This window comes from Enhydra lutris, unplaced genomic scaffold, assembly GCF_002288905.1.
Source record: "Enhydra lutris kenyoni isolate GAN:26980312 unplaced genomic scaffold, ASM228890v2 scaffoldscaffold88, whole genome shotgun sequence".
NCBI lineage: Eukaryota > Metazoa > Chordata > Mammalia > Carnivora > Mustelidae > Enhydra > Enhydra lutris.
The window spans coordinates 3,696,700-3,709,026 of record NW_019154172.1 but is presented as its reverse complement, the minus strand read 5'-3'; the positions used below and the strand labels follow the sequence as shown (position 1 = coordinate 3,709,026).

The 12,327-nt window shown below is 43.2% G+C and overlaps 1 non-coding gene across 1 annotated transcript; it reads right to left on the bottom strand.

Moving 5' to 3' along the window:
* Window positions 1-6,453: 6,453 nt before the first annotated feature.
* On the bottom strand, window positions 6,454-6,527 carry TRNAN-GUU. Its single transcript has one exon. It is a non-coding gene; the product is annotated as a tRNA-Asn (tRNA).
* Between the last annotated feature and the right edge of the window lie 5,800 nt (window positions 6,528-12,327).

Sequence of the window (12,327 nt, the reverse complement as noted above, 5' to 3'; positions counted from 1 at the left end):
CGGTTGAGGGAGGTTGGTTGGGCTGCGTGCGTGGAAGGCGTCGGGAGTCTCAAGAGTGGTGGGGAGAGAAGTGGGCGTGTGTGAAGAGTGCAAGGCGTGTGCTGCTGGTGTGGGGCGTAGGGCTTGGAAGTCATACTTACCTGGCAGGGGAGATACCATGATCACGAAGGTGGTTTTCCGAGGGCGAGGCTTATCCATTGCACTCCGGATGTGCTGACCTCTGCGATTCCCCCAAATGTGGGAAACTCGACTGCATAATTTGTGGTAGTGGGGGACTACGTTCGCGTTTTCCCCTGAAGTTTGTAAGTTTAAACGGTAGTCTTAGTTTTTTTCTTGGTAGTTTTGTGGTTTTACTACTTGCGCAACGGAAGTATTTTACATTGGCATTTATGTTCTTGTACGTATTATAGGGTGTCTTGTCAGGTATGGTGCTTTTAGAAAACATAATAGAAGAATGCCTTTTTTTCTTTTTAAAGAAGAATTTAAGGCGGAGATTTTGCCTGAGTAATTGTATTAAGAACTGAAAAGTGTTTGGAAAGCACAGAAGGGTCAAAGGTTTTCAGAATAGTCTCATACCTGTTATAGGAACTTTTACATACGTGTATTTTCAAAAGAAAAGAGACTGTTTCTTTCATTTTTACCATTTTTATTTTTATTTTTACTTGTTTTTTTTAAGATTTTACTTATTTATTTGGAAAAAATCACAAGTAGGCAGAAAGGCAGGCAGAGAGAGAGGTGGAAGCAGGATCTCTGCTGAGCAGACAGCCCGATGCGGGGCTTGACTCTAGGGCCCTGTGATCATGACCTGAGCTGAAGGCAAAGGCCTTAACCCACTGAGCCATCCAGGTGGCCCTTCCACCATTTTTTTAAACAAGGGAAGTATTAGTGGTTTTGAGCCTATCTTCTGGAGCCTGGCTATCTTAGGCTCAAACTCTTGCTTTCAAGTCTCGCCCACTCAAGTGTCCAGACTAACAGCATTCTCTCCGTATCTGTGTTCTCACGCGGCAAATGAGGGCAATTTGGTATCAGTGGTGTCTGTCGAAGGAGTCATTGAGTAAGTAGCGCATTTAAATTTGTAGATTAGGCCTGGGACCCAAGCACTCTACCTATCATCATTGACTGGTAGGTCGTTACTTGGGGAGCCACACTGCAGACACACTGGACATGAGGAAAACTGATTTTATCAAAAAGTTACACCAGGGATCATTGTTCAGTGGCTGTGGACCCCCCAGGGACTGTGAAGTAACGCTTTCTGTGGTCAGAATGACTGTAATCTCCTGGGCTGGGAAGCATCTCCGAGTTAAGACATTAGCTCAGCCGACCGGCTCGGTAAAAGCGGAATAAGGATTCAAGGCCTTGCTTCAAAAACAGGCTAGTGCACTTCCAATTTAGGTCTCCGAACCATCGACCTCAGAACTACAGCACCCTCCAGTGAGTGAGCAGCGGCAGCACAACCTGACAACCCGTGCAAAGAGAGGTCGTTCGGCGGAGGCCCTCGCGGTGTAGCATTTAGTGGGGGCAGCCGCCAGGTTTTACCGGAGGCGGACCCCCACGAGAGGCGGCACTGGCAGCGATCCTCTGGTGGGGAGGATGTGATACGCGTCCTTGAAGCTGGTGATGCCAGGCTCGCTCAGGGCGGAACCCGCCTGCTTCCCTTTTCCGTTGTCTCCCCTGCCCCAGAGAAAGCCCGCTGTTAAGGTAATCCCTTTAAGTGCTCTACTCTCCCACAAATTCCAAGCTGCTCGACCAGGCACACCCTCGTTAGTACTCTTCTTGTTTACTTGTAAGACTTGCGATTAAGTATGACTCAACATTCCTTGTTTACCTACAAGACCTATGACTCATAAATAACGGTTGTCTTCTCCTATGTTGGTTGTTAGGTTGTATCTAATAAATATGGGACGGAGTTGTGGTTTGGGGCGATGGTACCGTCGTCACCTGTCACCTGCTCCCTCTCTGGCAGCTGACGTGTTTGTGCTTCATTCTTCTCCCGTGAGCGGTCAGGAAGCGGCAAAATAAATCTTAAAACAAATCTGAAAGGAAATCTGTAACTTTTTTAAAAAAAGATTTTAATTTATTTGATGGAGAGAGAGCGAGCACTGGTAGGCAGAGCAGCAGGCAGAGAGAGAAGGGGGAAGCAGGCTCCCTGCTGAGCAAAGAGCCAGATGCGGGGCTAGATCCCAGGACTCTGGGATCATGACCTGCATTGAAGGCAGAGGCTTTAACTCACTGAGCCACCCAGGCACCCCCCGTTCTAATTTTTCTAAGGAGTCACCTGTGTTAATAAAAAAAATACAACATGACATAAACTTTTTCCATGACCTTTATATGTCACATATTTAAATTATTTAAAAATACTAATTCTGGCACCTAGGTGGCTCAGTCGTTAAGCGTCTGCCTTTGGTTCAGGTCATGATCCCCGGATCCTCGTATTGAGTCCCACATGGGGCTCCCTGCACAGCCAGAAGCCTGTTTCTCCCTCTCCCACTCCCCCTGCTTGTGTCCCTCTCTCGCCGTGTCTCTGTCAACTAAATAAATAAAATCTTTTAAAAAAACACTAATGCTCCTCTCCATTATCAACTTCCATTTCTCTTCTCTCTCTCTCTCTTTTGGGTACCACGCAGTCAAGGTCGTGAATTAAATTTGGGTTTTTTCCGTGTTGCAAATTCAGGAACAAAATCTTTAAGGAAATATCACATTTAGGGGTGCCTGGCTGGCTCAGGTGGCAGAGTATGTGACTCTTGATCTCCGGGTGATGAGTTCAAGCCCCATACTGGGTGGGGGTGGGGTGGAGCCTACTTTAAAATGATTAAATATCATACTTATAACATACATAATAATTTTCCCAGATAGTCTTAATTTCTTATTTTAGTTTGTACATAAATTATTATTACTACCCTGATCAAATTTTTTAAAGGTTTTATTTATTTATTTATATGACAGAGAGCCATCACAAGTAGGCAGAGAGAGCGCAGCAGACTCCCCACAGAGCAGAGAGCCTGATAGAGGCTCGGTCCCAGGACCCTGAGATCATGACCCAAGCCGAAGTGAAGCCCGAGCCAAAGGTAGAGAGGCTTAAACCATTGAGCCCCCACACGCCCCCACCCTTATTAAATTTTTAGAGACCTAATTGTCTTTCCCTGCAGAGGAAGAGAAAATATACTGATTTGTTTCTAAGAAAACATATTTATTAAAGGGAAGAATTCCATCAGACTAATGGGCATTCTAAAGGAACTAATTGTGGTAAGTAACATCATTTAATGTGGAAACAAAGGCGACCTGTCTATGAACAAGTCTTGCTAGTGAAGGACACAAAAGGAAATGATTAAACAGTAGGAGGTCCCTGAAGGACCCCCTCACTGCTGAAAATCAGAGTAGTTCTGTGATACCCTTTTGAGTCTAACAGGACATTCTCTTTCCCTGTGTATATATCTGCCCATGAAGTCATTGCTTTTCATCCATTCTTATCAAACCAAACTTGCTTACCATTATGAAAAGTAATAAATCTTGACTTGTCAGAAAAGCACATGTTGTTGATTTAATTGCTTGTCTGTTATATGTTTTTCCTTTACTTAGTGTTGTAATTTAAAATAGAATCCTTAATAGACATTAACATTTTTTACTCAACTATTTAGAAAATTGTATATACTAATCAAAGAAGGTTGCCCCTTGCATGTTAAAAATTTTGTTTTCTTCTTAAAAAAAAAAANAAAAAAAAAAATTTTGTTTTCTTCTTGTGCTAAGATCCCTTTTAGATATAGTAGTTATTAAAGCCAAGAGTTCCTACAGGGAGATCACTATGTATTAAGGTCATCCTTATCATAGACATTCCACTTTTGCAGATATTGATAAGTACTGGGTTCATACCAAATATTGGGAAGATAAGCTTCTTGTTGCTGTAGTATCAAATACCGGAAAGTACTGACCAGAATCCTCGGGACAACAATCAACAAGACTCAGAGGCCAGATTAGTTGTCATCTCTGACCTAACAGGGAGTAGATCCCCATCAACCATCACTTGGTTGATCCCCATCAACCAATAACTCATCAGAGATTAGCTCCTGGAATTTATTTCATAAAATTAAACCACAATCACACACTGATGCCTGCTGACAGGAGAAAACAATGATGCACAATGAGAGAGAGAAAGAAAGTTTTCCAGTCACCCCACTTAGTATATAAAAGGCAAAGAGCTCACTTTCTGCTCATGAGATTTAACAGAAGACTGAGCCAACAGCACCAATGGTCCAGGTGTGCAGGAGCTGGTCAAGGGCAGGATTCTATTGGCTCCGGTGAGATGTCTCAGATGGGCTAATTTTTATGGACATCGCAAAAAGCAAACTGTCAAGGAATACTGTAGTTAAATCTGCATGCCAGTTCACCATTGCATAGCAAGGAAGACAGGCATGAGAGGTTGTTTCCATCAAATAAAAGCAAAACCAACATTTATCTTTTTAAAGTTTTATTTATTTAAGCAACCTCTACAGCCAACATGGGGCTCACAATCCCGAGAGGCACCCCCAGAGAGAAAAAAACATCTGGAGTCTGGAGCCAGAGGGATTTTTCTCCTCTTGGATAAGCTACTTGGCAGGAGGCAAAGCCATCACTCTGAGCAGTCCGTCCTAGACTCAGCTGAGTACAGAAAACAATGACAGTGATTGGAGGACTCTGTATTCAATGACTGCATCCTGAAAGGTTAGCTGTCCAACATATGCAGTAGAATGTCTCTGTGTGATGTTCACAAAGACCCTGTGTTGTACCTGCCCTTAGTTAAGTCAGGAGGGCACCATTTCCCTTTTCAGAATATCTTAGAGGTTCAGAGAGATTGTTGTCTTGGCATGGAAACAAAGGGACATGGACAGGTTGGGAAATAAATGGAAATACAATTTGGTTATTGCTTCTGTGGAAGGCGAAGTTGCAGGATTTCCTATAATTAGGAGCCTATGAATATTATAATATATAGCACTTCCAGGTCTGTAAACTATAGGAATACCTGTACAGGTGGCCAAAGGCATGTGTGTGAGCATGATGGCTACAGCCTATTCAGAATCATAAAATCATATAACTGACTTAAATGCAAAAGCAATATGAAAGAGGTTAAATAAACAGTACACATACTACGGAAGAAATGCCTCTGTCAAAAGAAATACAGAGGATAATTATGATGAGGGTTCCAATGATCAGGACATTATTAATGGAGCAGTTACCAAGTCCAGGCACTTCCTGGGGACAGGTTACCATTGTTGGCCTCATGACACATATGAAAAAAACTGAGGCACAATCAACACGGAAATGTTGGTGAAGACGTAGAGCAACAGGAACAGTGGTTTACTGCTGGTGGGAATGCAAAATGGTACAACAACTTTGGAAGACAGTTCGCAATTTCTTACAAAACTAAAAATATTTCATTAATATAGGTGCCAGTAGTCAGGCTCCCTGCTATTAGCCAGAGGAGTTGAAAGTTTAGCCCACACAAAAACCTGCCCACCCATGCCTATAGCAGCTTTACTCACAATTGCCGAAACTTAGAAACAACCAAGGTGTCCTTTAGGAGGTGAAGGGATAAGCTGAAGTAATAGTACTCAACACTTACAAGAAATGAACTGCCCTTGAAAAGACATCAAAGAATCTTAAATGCATATTACTACATGAAACAGCTGATCTGAAAAGGCTACATGGTATGATTCCAACTATAGGACATTCTGGAGAAGGCAAAACTGTGGAAACAGTAAAAGGATCAGTGGTTGCCAGAAAGGGGGCACAGAGGATTTTTAGGGGCGTGAAAATCCTTTGTGTGAAACTAATGGTGGATAGTTATCTGTTTGTCCAAACCCAAAGAATGTAGACTGCCAAGAGTGAGCCCACAAGGTAAACTATGGCCTTTGGGTGATTATGATGTATTAATGTAGGTTCATCAGTTGTAACAAATGCAGCACTCCAGTGGGGGATGTTAACAATGAGGGAGTCTATTCATGTGGGGGTGGAGGGCAGGAAGTATGTGGGAAATCTCTGTACCTTCCCCTCAATTCGCTGTTAACCTAAAACTGCTCTAAAAAATAACAGCCTTAATATTTTTTAAAAGTAAGCACCCTTAAGAACAATCCTCCCAAAGTAAGCAATTTTGAACAATGAATGCAAACAAATTTACACTTTTTAAAAATTGAGTCACCAAAGTCTAAGTTATTCATCCAATCTTTTAAGGGCAGAATAAAAAATTGTACCCCACCAGATCCTGGGTTCTTCTGTCAGGAGTTCAGGTTGAGGGGTATAAAGCTGATAGGTTAGCAGATACTCTTTTATTACGAGAATCAGGTTGGGGAGGTGGGTCTTAATTAAGAGTTAGCTGATACGAAGCGGATAGGACCCAGAATCAAGTAACAGATTTCCTGTGAGGAAATGTGCAGGTGATAAACAGCAGGAAAGACACAGAACTGAGTTAAAAGTCACGCACACCGTCCCTGGGTGGGCTCGAACCACCAACCTTTCGGTTAACAGCCGAACGCGCTAACCGATTGCGCCACAGAGACTTGACAGAGTGCTGTGGTTGATTCCATAAGCAATTGGAACTCCCACCCCGGGATGTACTGTGCCCATTCTGCGGGAAAACCGCAATTTCTAAGGCTTTGCAGAACAGAAATGAATCACGTTGTCCGTCTCATTTGAAACTGGGTGCGCTGGGTGATTCCGAAACTAAAAGGGCAGCGGAAAGGCCTTGCGCACCTTGCTCCTTACCGGCCTCATGGCCAGCACCTGCAGAGACCCCGAGGCCGCAGTTCCCCGCACCTGAGCTCCGTGGGGTCTGCGGGAAACTGAAGGCCTGTTGTGCTCCCTTGGTGGCTTTTTCCACTGGTCCACCTTCACCCGAGAATGAAAGTTTGCCTGCCCTTCCTCCAGAGCCCTACGGGAACGGTGTGTTTGGTTTCCCGTGTCTAACACCGGACTCCAGGAAGGTTGGGGTCGTGGGGTCTCCCCTCAGAGAACAGAGTCTGCAACTCACCAGGAAGCACTGTCAAGACCTGTTGAATACATTGCTGTTTAGCTTCTAGTCCCACGAAGAACCCTGAGAATGGAAATAAGGAAGTTTTTCAAAATAGAAAGTTCTTTGTATAAAGCCTTTATTCGGATTGCTCAGCCTCCCGTGCAGCGGCAACGGGAAAGGCCCAGGGAGCCCCCTCGGCGCCTGAGCTTCCCACTCCCAGCCCCGCGAAGTTGTGTACGGGTTGGAGTAGGCGGAAATGAAACCTCAGCTAGGGGAGGGAGCCGGGGGAGGGGAGGAAAAACGCACGAGACCTCCTAGGAGGCTTGTGCGCGGGGAGGTGGGGGGGGACGGAAGGCGCGTCCAGAATAGTAAGAATTGTTTTTGTTTTATAACTGTGGGGGAAGGGTCACAGCCGGTGCGGGGGTTGAAAAAGAGGAGGGAGAGAGGAGGAGGGAGGGAGGAAGACAGGAAGGGGATGAAAGCATTTATAATTCCATCTCTCCCTCATTTGCGCTCTCCCTCTCTTTTTTCTTCCGATCGCTGCAGCTGAAGAACTCTGATACCCTGAGGTCTGAGAAGACAGACCCAACTACTGTATGCTCCAGAGGACGAGCTCTTGGTTGTAAAGATGGTTCTGTCCTTGGTGGCAGGGTGGGGGGTGAGGGGGGGGGATGAGTGAAATAGATACATGGGATTAAGAGTACACGTACATGTACACGAGCGCAGAGTAATGTATAGAAAATTTGAATCATCATATTGCACACCCAAAACTAATAACAGTAATCATGCTTAAGTTAAAAAAATGCTTTTTGCCCTTGTATGGCTTGGATAAATACACTTCAATGATCTCATTCTTTGTTCTGTAAAATGGGACTAAGAGCGTTCTACTTAATTCTGTTGTCATTGTGCTTGGATTTAGGAAATACTGGATCATTCATGTTAAAAGCTGCAGAATCATGAATATTGCCATTATCTTCTGAATCTTTTGACAACCACTATCCTTATTTATTTCACCTTAAATTAGTTTTGCTCTTTCTAGAAACTCCTGTAAATGGGATCATACATACAGAGTATGTATGCTTATGTCTACTTACTCTTCCCTGTATAACGTCTTCGAATTTAACCCATGTTACTGAGTGTATCAGATTTTCATTCCTTTTTATTGCGGAGTAGGATTCCATCGCATAGATATTTCAAAATTTCTTTACCATTCTCATAATAATAGATATTTGGGCTGTTTCGAATTTGAGCTGTTGTGAATAAAGCTGCTCTGAGCATTCTTATAAGTGTTTCTGTAGACACATTCTTTCTAAATTTCTCTTGGACAGACACCTAAGAGAGGATATTTGATGGAATCAAAAGGGGAGGGGTGTATGTTTAATTTTATAAGAAACTGCCAAAATGTTTCCCAAAGTAGTTGTACCATTTTATGGTCATGCCAACAATGTATGAGGGCTCTGGTTGTTGACAAAAATTCTCTCCTTAACCAGACTCTGTCAGGCCTCTAAACTATCTTCTCAAGTAAGCCCTAATTTTCAAGCTTCTAGGTTTGTCTTTGTGTGTCCAGTTTTAGCAAGAAGCCTGCCAAGTCCTGTCAACCGGGATTCCCCCTCCCCAGATACTTGGTCAGGTTCCTCATCCTCCACCATCCTCCAGGGTGGTGTCTGATCATTTTTGGCCAGCCTGCAGCAAGAGTCCCTTGGATTGATTTAGCCATATTCTCCCTTACTTCCCGTGTTTCTTTCCTCTTAGTAAATTTTCATTCAGTAACCTTCTCTCTGTTCCTGCTTTAGGCTATACATTCCCACAGTATACATACATTCCATCCCTTGTTGGAAGAAAGGCAGCTTTCTGCCTTATTGTTCATTAACAAATGTCATCAATGATTTTTTTCACATTGTTCCACTTCTTTACCAAGATTTGGTGTTTTCAGACTTCTAATTTTATTTCTTCTACTGAGTGTAATGGTATCTCAATGTGGTATTAATTCCCATTTTCTTGACAACTGATGATACTGAGCACTCTTACGTGTTTATTGACTATTGTATCTTTAAAGTGTCTGTTCAAGTCCTTCAGCCATATTTTAAAAGATGCATTATTTGATTTTTAAAAAAAATCAGGAGGTCATAATATATTCTGGACACAGATACTTGATCAGTTACATTTTTTGGATACTTAGTCTATCGCTTGCTTTTTTCCTTTCATAATGGTTTCTTTTTCAGTAGATTTTTTAAAATGCCGATAAAGTCTGATTTACTATTGCTTTCTCTTATAATGATTTTTTTTCCTATGCCCTGTGCTAGGATTATTTGCCTACCCAGTTCACAAAAGTATTTTTGTATGTTTTCTTCTAAAAACTTAATGTTTTGATCTGTGAGTTACAAAAAATTAACTTTTGTGAGGCAGGAATAGAGTTTCTTCCAGCACCACTGGTTTTTTTTTTTTTTTTTTAAGATTTTATTTATTTATTTGACAGAGATCACAAGTAGGCAGAGAGAGAGAGAGAGAGAGAGGAGGAAGCAGGCTCCCTGCTGAGCAGAGAGCCCCATGTGGGACTCAATCCCAGGACCCTGAGATCATGACCCCAGCAGAAGGCAGAGGCTCAACCCACTGAGCCACCCAGGTGTCCAACACCACTGGTTTCAATTACATTCCTATACCCACTGAATTGGTTTAAGTCTTTATTGAAAAACAGCTGACCATATGAATGAGTCTACAGGTAACCATAGGTGTGAGTCTATTTCAGGCCTCTCAACTCAGTTCCATTTATCTATATTATCTTCCATATGCTTACGGCCCACTGTTTTGCTTAGAAGAGCTTATAGTAAGTCTTAAAAGTTAGGTAGTTTGCCAGCTTTTTTTTTTTTTTTTTAAAGATTTTTATTTATTTGAGAGAGTGAGAGCCAGAGCAGGGTGAAGGGCAGAGGAAGAAGCAGACTCCCTGCTGAGTGGGGAACCTGATGCCGGGCTCCATCCAGGGACTCCAGGATCATGACTTGAGCGGAAGGTGGTCGCTTAACCAACTGAGCCACCCAGGCACCCCCCCTTCCTTTTTAAAGAGAGAGAACAAATGAGGAGGGGCAAAGGGAGAGACAGAATCTTAAGCAGACTCCATGCCCGGGGCAGAGTCCAATCTTAAGAAACCTGAGATCATGACCTGAGCTGAAATCAAGAGTCAGACCCTTAACTAACTGAACCACCCAGGTATCCTTAAGTTTGCCAACTTTGTATTTTTTTTTTTTTGCACAGCTCAATAAATTTCAAAATATGCATATGCTTATGTAATCACACAGATCAAAGTATGCTGTATTTTGCCCCTCTCACTTTAGTATTGTATCCATGTCCTTACATGTCCTGGTTGATCATGTGGCTAAAGATACTCTTTTGTACCCTCCGAAGAGAATAAATACTTGGTTTTCTGCAAAGATAATGGAGAGGCACAATGTCTACAATACTTAACATTTCCTCTGGATTTTTTCTTGAAGTAAAATTAGTTCACTTTCAAGGCCTTTTGATTATTGCTGATCATGAAAAATAACGTGTTATTTAAATTTTCTGCTTAATTTATAGGAAGAGTTATGGAGAGCCCCATTTATTGGGCTGATTTGTCAGGCATAAGGTTGCAAAGTGGCAACAGGAGAGTGGATTTTTTTTTTTTCTTTTTGGCATATGAAGGAAGATGGGAATGAGGTTTACATACAGTAGGAGAAAGAATAAGCTGGAACCAGTAAACTGATTTTAGGGTTTGGCCATGGATATCATCAGATTTTGGATAAAAGGAGGCTAAATGGTTATATATAAGAGAGCAAGAATTTTAATGGACATACCAGGTACTTAAAGGCTATCTTACCACACTTTATCATTGATTCTTCTTTTCTGTGTAAAGATAGCAAAAGGTGGACTTGATGTATTTGTTACATATTCTTTTAATGCATATTTAGGTAAGTTCCATAAACAATGCATGGAAAGTAAGACAGGCGCAACCTGGGGGTCAAACCTAGCTGAAGTGCCGCAAGGTGTGTGACACTCTCAGCTGTAGTTGCTGTGGTGTCCCTTGTTGGAATGGGGCCCTCAAATGTGGGGCCTGCCTGATGGGGTGAGGGGGGTGGTGGTACCGGTGGTAAAAGCATTCACCTGAGGCAGAACAAAGGAGATAGAAGTTTGTTGAATACACCTCAAGGAAGCAGTGGGCAGGTCAGCAAAGCAGAGACTTCTGCAACCAGGCAGTGGGTGCCGGCTGTATTTAGAGGAGGAAGATGAGGTATAGCGATGTATGGCATTTTCCCTTTTTTGGTAACTGTGTCTGGTTGTAAATAGCCCACTGGTTATTTAGGGCCTACAGATATTTTGAGGGGGGTCACCTGGTATTCAGCTGGAGGGGGTGGCATGGGCCCTTTCTACATTCCATCACTCAAGCCGGTTGCCTAAAAGCGGTTTCTACAGTTGCTCCCACACCTTAAAGTCTTCATTTAAAAGCCATCAGAAACAATTTCTTTTGAGGGGCGCCTGGGTGGCTCAGTCATCAAGCGACTGCGGCTGCCTTTGGCTCAGGTCATGATGCCAGGGTCCTGGGATTGAGCCCTGGATTGGGCTCTCTGCTCAGTGGGAAGCCTGCTTCCCCCTCTCCCACTCCTCCTGCTTGTCCCTCTCTCCTGTGTCTCAAAGAGACAAATTAATATCTATTTTAGACAAAATAATAAAATTAGTAAATAAAATCTTTTAGAAAAGGAAATTGTTTCCTTTTCTAAAGTACTCTTTAAGTGCATTGAAAATAATCTTAACCAGGGGTGCCTGGGTGGCTCAGTTGGTTAAGCTTCTGCCTTTGGCTCAGGTCATGTGCCGCTTCCAGTCAGCAATGGGAGAAGAATTAGGCACAAACAAGTCAGCTGCCAAGAGATTGGGAGCAGGGGACAACAGTCGAAAAGACTGCTGCCACAAGCAACTCCACAGTCTCACTTTTATTAGATAGAAACAATAGCCAACAGAAGGACCCATGAAGGTCAAACGTTAGTCACATGTCTTGCGGATAAGCAAGAAGGAGGACAAAGTTTATAGTTAACCAAGCACATTCAAAGGACACATCTAAAAAACAACAGCCGCTGCTGGGAAGAGAAAGGAGCGATAACGGAAAAGGGCAGCAGGCGGTTTTCGTTCCACCCTGAGCTGACCAGGCTTCCCGGCTGCCCAGCTTCTGTGAAAGGGCGGCCTTCCGCCCTGAGCAAGCCGGGTATCCCCAGCTGCCCAGCTTCATGGTCGTTTATCGTCCTTCTCCCCAAAGACCTGTTGCCAGTATATGTTTTTCTTAAGGCCATCTCTAAATGTGCTTGGCAACTAGGAAAATCCTCCAG